Here is a 12,355-nt window from a genome sequence, read left to right on the forward strand (position 1 = left end):
GATGTTTCAAATGTATGTCAAAGCGTGCTGTAGCAGAGTACACATGGCCAGTTAGCGTTCAACAAGCTAGTGTACTATAAATTCACATTGTGGCTTGCCATGCACTGACTTGTGTTGACTCAGGCTTCTAAGTAACATTACGGTCAATGTGAATTAGGACCTGAAGTCATTTGAAAATAGGCTTTAAGTATTTTTGAAAATATTACCCTTGATCTTTAATTCCTTTTTTCCCTTCTATCATTTTACATTTCAACATTACTTTGGCAGCCACTCTCAGAGTACCTCTGTAATTAGAAAAAAGCTGTAGCCTATCTGGAAAAGGGAAGTTACTTACCTTGTTGTAACTGGAGTTCTTCGAGATGTGTGGTCTCTATCTGTATTCCATCGTGGGGTTCAAGTTCATGGAGCTCATGCATACCAGAGAATTCTTGCCAGTAGTGTCTGTTGGTCCACACCTTTGGCACGGTTCTCCTTGAGCTCCCTACCAAGGATATAAGGTGCAGGGCAGACTGATCACCTTGCCAGTTCCTTCTCTACTGCCAATATAGTCATGATTCAATGCAGAGGAAATGGAGGGCAGGTAGTAGAATACAGTTAGGGAACCACACATCTTTAAGAACTCTGGTTACGCTAAGTAATTTCCCTGTCTTCTTTCAGTGCTGGTCCCTATGTGTATTCCACTGTGAGTGACTGAAACAGTATTCAGAGCAGAAGAAAGTGAGATGATGCAGGTGGTATAACTGCTTGGAGAACTGCTGTCCTAAAGGATGCATCAGCAGTGGAGTCCTCGACCAAGGTGTAATGTCTTGCCAACGCATGTGTGGAGTTCCATGTGGTTGCCCTGCAAATATAAAGCAGCGGTACCTCTTGAAATGAAGCTTCTGAGGTTGCTTGGTTCCTTACCTGGTGTGGGGGAGGAATCTGTGTAAACTGGTAACAGAAGTAGGAAACAGCCAGATGTTCACTGAGAAGACATCTTGTCCTTGTATTGTTCTGCTATGGAAGCAAAGTTGAGGGAATGAAGTCTTAGCTCCACACTGGAAGCATGGGGCTCAGGAAAAAACACAGTAAGTGTATTGACTGGTTTATGTGAAATTCTGAAACTATCTTGGGAATTAATTTTAGGTGTAGTTGTAGCGAGACCTTGTCCTTATGGAATATTGTGTATGGTGGATCAGCCATAAGGTCCTAGGTTTAACTTAACCTTCTGGCTGAGGAGATGGCAGGAAGGAAGGCAATCTTCACTGACACGTGAGACATGGAACACGTAGCTAGCAGTTCAAAGAGTGGCTTAGTGAATGCTAAAAGAATTAAAGTAAGATCCCAGTGCAGGGTTAATTTCTTTACCAATAGAAAGGTTCTGATCAGGCCCTTCAAGAACCTGGCTGTTACCAGACGGGTAAATATTGAGTACGCATCTGCTGGCGAGTGACATCCACTAATTGCTGACAGGTCAACCTGTAGTGAGCTAAAGGAAAGTCCCATTGTCTTGAGGGTAAGAAGATAGCGGATAGTCCGAAGTAGCAGGAATATCTCTAGAGATATGATTTTGCTGGGTCCACATAGAGAAACATTTCCATTTGGCTAGATAACATTTTCTGATGGAGTCCTTTCTGTTATTATTAAGAATGACTTGCACAGCTTCAGAGCAGAAATGTTCTATGCTTGACACCCATCCAAATACCAAGCCACGAAACAAACAGCCATTGGTGTTGGGATGCCTGAATCTGCCATCAAGAGATCTGGAAAAGGTCTGAATGCTGACAGGTGGATGGGATGACATTTCAAGGAAGTTTGGAAACCAGAACTGTCTGGGCCAGCTGAGGGTAATGAAAGCTGACTTGTGACTTGGCCAGTCGAATCATCTGTATAACCCAAGGTAGCAGAATGGGAAGCAAGACATAGCTGAAGTGATCTGTCCAATGACTCTTTTGTCTTCTAACTGAAAAGATTTGACAAGAAAGGTAAATCCTCATAAGTGTTCTCCCCTGGGAAACCATGAAGTGTAGCCATGATTTCTGTCACCTCTTGATGATCTTGATGCCATAGCAGCTGCATTGACTGGAGTTTGCAAAGAGGTTCTAGTTTGCCCTCGTCCATAAGGAGCTGAAACTGAACCCTGTTCTCCTGAAACAACTTGTTCCTAAAGTCCAGGAACTCAGAGTAATTCAGGAAACCTTGATAGTTTGAGATTCAACACTGAAGGCCAGTAAATGTAAATATACTTTCTTCTCCATAAGGTTGAGATGCTTGACCTCCTTATCTGTGAGAGTGGCCCTTTGGTGTTGTCTGGATCTTTCCATGGCTGCCTGGACCACCAAGGAGTTTGGGTGGGTGAACAAGAACTCTGCTCCTTCAGCCGGGACAAAGTACTGCTCCTCTACCTGCTTGGAGGTAGAGGTATGTGCCATACAGTCCTTGTCAGTTGTCATGACCCATGGGTCTCCAACCCAGGTCCACAGGAACAACCATGATTCAACCCTCCACTTGTCAGCCTGCTGACCCAAGACCCATGAAGCCCAACACCTGTTTGAGGCTCCACCCATTGGCCGAGTCCCAGAGCCGTTGATTTGCTGGCTTAAGTAGGGCCAGCAAGCCACAGAAACAGGAAGCTGTTCTAACAGCTAGGATCCACTCTGCTCTGGACTGCGTACCTTGTGACCCCTGCTCCCCTGACTTGACTTCCTGACATACTGACCTGGCTTGGCTCCTGACCTTTGATGTGTGGTTCTGATCTCCAGTTTGTCTCCTGCTTCTGACCCCTTGGTATCCTGACCCAGCCTGACACTCAGCTCCCGATTGTGGACGCTGGCTCTGACCACTATGTCTGGATGCCCACAACCAGGCTTTGACCCCAGGTCTAGTATGGCTCATTTACCAGGAGTACAACCCAATTGGAGCCTGTAGGCAGCAAGATATCTAGGAGCTTATGCTAAGAATCCTAGATCTCCTCTAAGTAGACTAAGATCTTTTGTCACTTTCTGGAACAGCTCTTGAAACTGTTTGTGATCATTAGGGGGGAGGGGGAGAGAGAGAGAGAGAGAGAGAGAGAGGCTGAAGCAACCACCTAAATGGGTGACAAGGACAAAACCCCTGTTGGAACCAGTGCCACCAGGGGATCTGGCTTGTCTTCCCCTTCTTGCATTGGGTCAGGGTATTTAGACTGATCCTGTGGAGGAGAGAGGAGGTAAGACTCCCTGCTGGAATGGATGGACTCTGGGTAACGTGTGTAAGGGTCCTCTTGCCAGTATATAAGTAAATAAGGCCAGTATGAGGGGTCAAAGGCAGATTGTAGTGATCCCCAAGGCACTGGGTACCACTGGTCCCAAGGAGAAAGCTCCTGTCTGTGTGGCTGAGACTAGTTCCAGGAGATTCTGTCTGGGCTGAATTCCCTGGGTGGAGAAGCTGGTTCCACTGGTATATCCGACTCTCCCAAAGATGAGAAAAGGTCAGATATAGCTCCAGCAGCAGCGCCATTGGTTCCACTGAGAGGAAATTGTGGCTAATGAATGGGACGGAGGATATACTTCTTCCAGAGTCCTGGATTCTCACAACCATTTGTATCTCTCTGGTAAGGATCAGTCTCCCATAAACAAGGGAACAGGTAGGTTCAGGAGGACAACAGTATTCTCCAGAGTGGTATAAGTCACTGGCACCTTCAAAGATTGCATCGTCACAATGTTCCACCGGAGAAGGCTCTGGTCCAGAAAAAAGGTGTAGGCAGTGGTTCCTTATGGGGCCATGATGGTACTGCTGGTGAATGAATGTCTCTGACCTCTTGGTTTTTGACGATACTGGTAGTGCCCGATGCTTCATGTCCTAGTGTTCTAGAGGACACCACAGTAGATGTTGAAGTTGATGTGGAGGCTGGTACCAAAGCCGCCTTGCTCCTATGATTCTTTTGAATGTGTCTATGTAGCTTGGGCGTGAAGGCTCACCTGACTTGGAAGTAGGTCAGGACAGGACCTCTCCTTTTAAAGGGTCTAGGAGGTAATCTGCTTTTATGTTTGGAGTGTGTGTCCCTTATTCTCAAGAAGGGGCCTAGCCAAAGGGTCCTTTCCTCTGCCCTCAAGTTGGACATAGTACTAGGGGACATGCTCCTTGTGGATTCTAGCCAATGTGCAGCAGGAGTCTCCCTGGTCTGGATCTGACTGGGACCTCATTGCACACTCCAAAAGGTGCTTCTGAAGTTGAAGTTCTTGCACCTGCCACATTCCACTGGAGCAACAGATACTTCACTTAGCAGAGATCTGAGCTTCAAGGAGGCAGGAAGAGGCAGTGCTGGTGGCTGTTGCTGACTGAAAATGAGCGGGGGCAGGAGTTTCAGTTTTTGAAGACCGGTGTGCTGGGCATAATCTAAGACCTGCACTGGGAGACAAGGTGCGTTCCCCAGCCAGGGGATTCTAACGCTTACTAGGGAACTATAAAACATGAACTGACAAATAACCTGAATATTTACAGAAGAGAAGGATCCGCTCTGGAGAACAGTGGAGAATTCTCTGGCAATGCAATGGGTAAGGAGAACCTGGAGAGGTGGTTGATCCACCCCACCCTTATATTCTGTGTGGAATGAAGAGAGTGGGGGTGCAGGTGTGGACCAATGGACATTACTTGCAAGAATTTGCTGGTCTCAGATAAGGCATGTGTACCCACAGTGGAATACAAATAGGGACGAACACTTGAAGAATAACTCAGCTTTCATATTGTGCAGTGATACTCGGGCTGCGGCTCATGAGCCACAAGTGGCTTTTTTAATTTATTTCCTTCAGCTCTTTGCAGCACATATTTAAACACTATGTGATTTAATTATTAAATAACCTAAATTAACAACCAGTCAAGATGCTTTTGCTATGTTATTAACCAAATTAAGTGATCAACTTGCACTATTAACTTATTTGCTGTGAGAATATTAGTTGTGTGTGTGTGTGTGTGTACACACAAAATATTTCTTGTCATACTGTTTATGTGCATGCAGCCATCTGTGGGTCCAGCTAGTCATTGGCAAACAATACACAATTATTTGTACTTGGATGTGCAAATTTGATCAGTAACTTTAGAGTTTAGAAACTGACAATTCCATGTACAGAAAGCATGTTCATGAACATTTGATTAGAGAAGCTGAATCAGAACATAACTTGCACTCAGTCACAACAACATTTAAATGTAGTGATGACATAATTCATGCAGAGGTTATTGTGCAGCTACAGAGCAGAAATCAAATACATGAAGTAGCAGAACATCAAGTGTCTGGAAGAATACGCACCACAGATTGATATCAAATTTAAGTGATTATTTTGGCTTTGATCCCTTTATATTGTTGATTGTCAACCATTGTACAGGCATGCTATTACACAAAGAAAATGGCAATACATACAGCTTTAAGATCAATTTATTTATAAGTGCATGAAACAGGTTACAGAACATTATTAAAATACTGGCTTGGGGATTTGTATTTTTTTTTAACCAACTTTTAATCAAATAAATCTGTACAATGAGTACTGTCTACATACTGGGTCAATTTGTAAGTTACTGTATATAGATCATTACCAAAGATTTCCTCCAGTATGTTACAAAGATGAAAACTGCATAAAGACCCCCTGAAATCTTATGACTACACAGGGCAATGTCAATTGTGCATCACTGCTTTGTAGCTGAAGCAATGGAGTGGAAATATGTGCAGCAAAATTTGCTTTAATCTAAAGTAATATGCCAACTTTTATTGCTACCCTTTGAAGAAAATGAGAGGTGAGCGTGCTGTGAGAAACAGAGAAAAAACATTTGTATGGCTATACTAAGATCATTACTGCAATTAAAATACAGAAGATTAACTGCAAAACTTTTATAGTCAAGAAATTATTGTAGGTACATAGTAAGGTTTATACACAAGTACGGAAATAAAAAAGTTGCTTTTATAAAAATTTTAAAAGTATACAATATTTACAGCTTGTTAGGTATCATCCATGAAAGTATTTTAATCTTAAATTAGAGCTAAACTATTATATAACATGCAGTACATACAGATATAACTAACTTTAAAAATACTGTTTCACACAACGTAATATGAATAATTTCTCAATTAAATTACCTCTCAACTCTCACTATTCTTGCTATCTTTAAGCTTTACAATAAACCTCAGGGCAAATTTTCAGCTAATGTAAGTTTGTGTCATCTGAGAATCTGGCCTTTATTTCTAAAAGAGGAACATACTATAGACTAGGAATCACATAACACTTTCTCCACCTCCATTTTTCTAATGCCTGGAGAAGCTGCATCTACTAGGTTTCCTATAATTGAACATTATTATTTAAATCATGGTTGACCAAAAGCCAAAATAAATTCAATCCAAATCGATCTTTATCAGCTCACTACTGCAATGACTATTAAGACTAGATTTTTAATTTTATTAATCCTCTCAGAAATCCTATTCTTCTCCCTTTTATCTGATTACATAAGGGCCAAGTGATGTCTGATTTTTTTCAGTTGATTCAAGATGTTCACATATGGTGGGAACTAGCTTAGCCCTAATGGTTCTTTTAAAGAGTCTCTACTGGATTCTTAAGATTTTTTTTAAAAAATATTTAAAAGTTCCGGCCTTCATAGCCTGTATTGTTGCAACTAAAACTCTAAGGCAGGGGTAGTCAATTATTTTTTGTCAAAAGTTCAAATTTCTTAGTCAAGGTCCACATTCCAGAGAAAATAAAAAAACAACAATCATAATAAGTAAATAAAAATATTTTGTGGTCCATTCAAAAGCACCTGGCATTCTGGATTTGGCTTATGGTCCGCCTATTGACTATCCCTGCTCTAAGGATTACCAGAAATGTACACAATCAATGTACTTTCATAGGTCAAGAGAAATGTTAAGCATTTTTTAACTTGTAGTTTGATTTTTACTATATCAATATATACAACTTATATAGTTTACACAGTTTTTAAATGGGAAGAACAAACACCTGTCAACCTAACCATTCTTACCAACTTTCCTCTGAAAACAGATGACATTATTTGAGACAATAACTAATTACCAATATCAAGCTAAGGGGCTAGCTTTCAGAGAAAAATGGCTTTATTTAGATCAGTCAATAATTACTTATTCAGTTAATCTTCAGCGTTTATTGAAAAAAATGTTAGTTATTTAGTTTGGCTTATAGATTAGTTTCCCCAGCTCATAATAGAAGCTGGAAGAGCAAATGCTGATTCATTTTGATTACTGATAAAGAGAATAGTTAACATTCATGCAGTTTTAGTGATTTAATCTCAAATATAAGCAAATTTTCCTACTTCTGATAGATTTTTTTCAGTGTAATAGATCATGGAATTGAAAGATGAACATTTGAGGTGAAAAACTTCTTGTAAGAGGAATATTTCTGTAGATATCCTCACATACTTCTACTCTAAAATCAATTACTTTTAGCTCTGCTGTAGTTGGAAATTACTTTGAAGTAAAATGGCACTGCGGGGTCTGATGTTGCATCTCTTTTAATTACACTACATATTAAACTTTCATGTAAACTAAGCATAAGGATGGCTTTAACTGCTTCAACTTTCTTGCAGTCTGGAATCAAGCCATGGTCTTTCTGGCTCACGAACCACCGTAAGTAGGTAGTAAGGATTCTGCAGGCCAAGGTGTGCAGTTACAATGCACGGAACCAAATGGAATTTACTTTAAAAAATTTGTTGACAGGCAAGATTGAATAGAAACTAGCTTGTTTTCACACAGCTGTGTTGGGTCTCTACCTCTGTCAAGAGTGACAAGGTAACAAGAGCTTTGTCACTCGAGTAAACAAAACAGGGTAAAATACACCCATCCACAGAGGCCAGCGCAAGGCCTATGTACCACCGAAGGCCCACTTAAGCTGTACTTTCAGGGCATAAAGGGGGATTTCAGCAGTGCATTGACCTTGTGCTGGCCACTATATTAGAGTGAATTTTACTCAGCAGATCTGCTTGCTGTGGATGATGAGTTGATGCATTTTTTTAAGTGATCACTTTTGGGATTTAAATTCACAATTCCCGTTCACAATATTGTTTATTTTTGGAATGTCAGTGAAATATGTACCGTTCCATTTAACAGAATACTCAAGCAGCTCATGGACACTTGTCTTACCTTCTGTATTTATTTTAAACTAGAATCTACAAGTCCAAAATCAGAAGACTGGTCAAAGCTCCAACATATGATGGATCAGATGGTTTAGCTACAGATATTATTTTGGACTGTAATTACAACTATAACTTCAAGTTTCAAGTATACATACAACAAAACCAACTCCTACAGTAGAAAGAAATGGTTGTCAGATATGTGACGAGGGGATTATAAAACTGATTCCTTTCAATTGCAATGCAGAATATTTCCTTGGCAAGTCATTATTTGAAATGCCCCTGCTAAACTAATGGAATAATGTGTTAAATTAGGCTATGTGAGGATATCCCAAAAGTTAATTTTAGGTGGTGAATTTGAAAGCTAGAAATAGACCTACTGTCCAAGAGAGTGTCAACAACTAATTTTTAGTTCCTTCAATGTAGTCCATAAAAAAGAGAAGAGACTACACAAAAAATGGTTAAGAGGCAAGGGGGTGCCCAGGAGAAATACTGCCAATACATCAGCTACATGGAAGAATTGAGAGCAAGTCTTAATCTTATTGTGAGTATAAGGATCTAATATTTTTGTCTGCATGGAAACTTCCACCTTCACAAATGTATGTGGAAGGGAATAGGGTTTGTGTCAGTTTCTTTCAACTGCTGACACAGTGGAGATTGTTAAGTATATCAGTACTGGAAACAAATAATCCCAATTTTAAAATAAGGTAACTTGAAAACAAAGTTTGTCTGAAAATTCTGTGCCTGTTAGTTACATATAAGATTACTGTAATTCAAAGTTTGTGAAAAAATATTTTACTCAATGTCTATTTGACAGCACTGCGTATAATCAGTTTCACCTTTAACATACCTTTATAAACAGGGGAGAAGAAAAATTCTTATAAAAGAAATTTTAAATAATCAGGACGTGTTATTTAAGTTGTTCTACAGAAACTGGAATTTAAAGTATGAATCAATTTGAGACGATTCAAGTTAAGAGTCCCTTTAAACAGTTCAAAATTATTCCTCTTCCCTCCAATTTGAAATTTTCTGGGGTGCTCTCTCCTTCCCCTCTATTTTGCATCTGACAAGTTCCTGAAGACTTGAGTGGGGTGAAGTGAGGTTCCTGCTCATCAGGCATCTCCTCCCCAATTCTCTGCAGTCAGAGATTGGGGAAGGGGATAGGTCTGAAACCTGCCCCAGAATTACAGGCTGAGCAGCTGCAGGACTGAGGCTTCTGCTCTGCATGTTGAGCCACTAGGGGTATGTCTACACAGCAACATAAGGCCATGTAAGCAACGTAAGTCCCCCTGGCATCCACACCCCAATCACGTAGGGCTCGAACCTAGGGCTCCAGGACCCTGCAGGGCTGGAGGGTCTGAGCCCATATTAAGCTGCGACTGTGTGTCCAAATCCATTTGCTTTCCATGTGCATGCGGCCCCTGACTTGACTCAGGTTCCAGAAGTCCTCCAGATGTATTCCATAGTTCCTTGGAGCAACGTCCTTAGCCCTCTTGGTATCCGCTCCACTCTCTGGCCCCCTCTGGGCCTACATGTGCAAGGGCACCTGGGCAGCATGCGCACTGTCAGGGTGGCAAGTGGGAGCCAGCCCCAAAATTTCCCTGCAGCCTCCCACAGTGGTGGCTCCAGCTTTTGCTCCTCCTCGCTGCTGTGCAGAGCTTGCCTGGAGCAGGGAGCAAAGCTGACAGGGATCCAGACTGCCAGGATCAGAAAGTTACTCACCTTGTGCAGGAATGTAGGTTCTTTGAGATGTGTCTCTCTATGGGTACTCCACTTTAGGTGTTCGGGTGCCCTTGCACTTGTAATCGGAGATTTGTGGTAGCAGTGCCCGGCTGGGTCGCACATGCGCGGTCCCGGTCTCATACCACCTCAGGCAGTTAACTGGCGCTGTGTGACCAACACCCCCTCAGTTCCTTTTCTACTGCAGAGATTAAGTGATAAACTCTGAAGCAGAGGTGAGGAGGGAGGGTAGTGGAGCACCTACAGGGACACACATCTCGAAGAACCTACAACAAGGTGAGTAACTTTCTCTTCTTCTTCAAGTGCTGTGCCTATGGGTGCTCTGCTTTAGGTGACTTCGGAGCAGTACCTTCTGGTGGAAGAAGGGGGCTTCGGAGTTGAAGTCATGACAGAAGACAGTACAGTGAGTCTGAAAGAAGCATCAGATGTTGCCTCTTGCTCTAATGAGTAATGCTGCGTAAAAGTATGGGCTGAAGCGCAGGTTACAGCCCTACAGATGTCCATGATAAATACGTTAAGGAAAGCAAGAGGTCGATGTTTACGCTGTGTCTGTGTGGGACATAGTTTAAACGGAGCCACGCTTGCAGGCAACACGTGTAATCTTGTGCATCTGATGACGAAGGTCACGGCAACCATGTGGCCGAGAAGTTGCAGGCAAGTCCTGTCAGATACCTGTGGACTGTTTCATGTCGTGGATATGAGGTTGATTAGAGTGAGAAAGCGTTGCCTTGGTAGAGAGGCTATGGCCTAGGGAGAATTGAGATGGGCCCCAATGAACTCCAACTCTTGCACTGGTATTAGTGTGGACTTTTGTGCTTTTGTTTGGAGTCCTAATCTCGTGAAGAGGGTCACCATCTGTTTGGCTGCTTGTAACACTGCTTGCCGTGTTGGTGCTTTCAGCAGACAGTCGTCCAAGTTCGAGATTATCATGATTCCGTTTCTGCTGAGGTAGGCAGCAACCACTGCTAGTACATTTGAAAAAACTTGAGGGGCATTGGATAGGTCAAAAGGAAGAACCTTGTATTGGAAATGTTCATGTCCAAAAGTAAATCAGAGAAACCTCCGAAGTGAGGGATGGATTGTTATATGAAAATACGCATCCTGGAGGTCGAGGGCCGAGAACCAATCCACTCTTTCTAGTGCTGGAATTATGGTGCCTAGGGTGACCATTTTGAAGTGCTGTGTCTTCACGAACTTTGAGTCACCGTAGATCAAGTATGGGTCTCCACCCACCCAACTTTTTCTTTATGAGAAAATAGTGGGAATAAAAATCCCCTCTCTCTGTGTCTTGTTGGAACAGGTTCTACTGCTCCCAGATGTATGAGATGGATTACCTCTTGACACAGTAGATGCTCATGAGAGGGGTCCCTGAAGAGGGATGGGGGATAAGGGGTTTGAAAAGAAAGGGGCTGGAGTAACCAGTTTGTATGATTTCTAGCACCCATCTGTCAGATGTGATGGTTTTCCAGATTGGATAAAATGGAACTAGGCAATCTCTGAAAGGTCAGGAGAGAGTAGACGTCTTCAGCACAGAAAGACATGGAGCTCTTGGGCCCTCAACAAAAGCTTCAAATTTGTTGCCTGGATGCCTATGGCTGCGACGCTGCTGCTGGAAAAATAGGCTATCATCTTCTCAATGGCCTCTGTGACTCTCATATGTCAGTGTTGCTGAGAATACGGAGCATGGCTGTAACGCTGAGGGGCATAGTAACATTGCAGCTCGGAGGGCTGTTCCAGAGAAGAGTTGTCCCTGATAAAACTCCTGAAAATTGTTCTTATCTTTGGAAATAAAGTCAATAAATTCAGAAAACTGTGTAGTAGTAGTTGTAATCATACTTTGCCAGCAAGGCCTCATAATTGGCTATCCAGAGATGTAGTGTAGCCAAAGAGTAAACCCTGTGGCTGAAAAGGTCAAGCCTTTTCCAGTCCTTATCATAAGGTGTGTGCTTGGGCTGCTGTTGCCTGTCACATTCATGGAATGCGTCAACCACCAGTGATTTGAGTGCCGTATGGGAGAAGAGGAAGTCTGTGCCTTTCACTGGCACATAATATTTTTTGTCAAGCCTTCTTGCAGGTTGGAGGAGCAGTTGCAGGGGTCTGACAAATGGTCTTGACAGGTTCCGTTATTGCATTGTTCATAGATAAAGCAATTTTGAAAGAAGAGGATGTATTCAAAATGTCCACTAGTTTGTGCTGTGTCACCTGGACCTCTTCCAGAGAGATGTCCAGTGAACTTGCTACCCTTTTAAGTAGGTCCTGGAATTGTTTGAAATCATCCCCCATATTAGGAGGAAGAGGCATGACGGTGGAGGAGGCACAATTCTTACTGGTGGCTGCTCTCACTTTTCCTAAAATATGGAATTAACTTTAGGAAAACAAAATAAATATGCATATATACATGTCCAAATCATTGTAATTTATTTATTGCTAGCTAGTAAGTCTGTTGTGAAAAGTGATATTAACAAACATACAAATACCACTTTTCACAGCAGACTTACTCAGCCCTGGCAAGCCTGGG

This window comes from Eretmochelys imbricata, chromosome 2 (genome assembly GCF_965152235.1).
Source record: "Eretmochelys imbricata isolate rEreImb1 chromosome 2, rEreImb1.hap1, whole genome shotgun sequence".
Taxonomy (NCBI): Eukaryota; Metazoa; Chordata; order Testudines; family Cheloniidae; genus Eretmochelys; species Eretmochelys imbricata.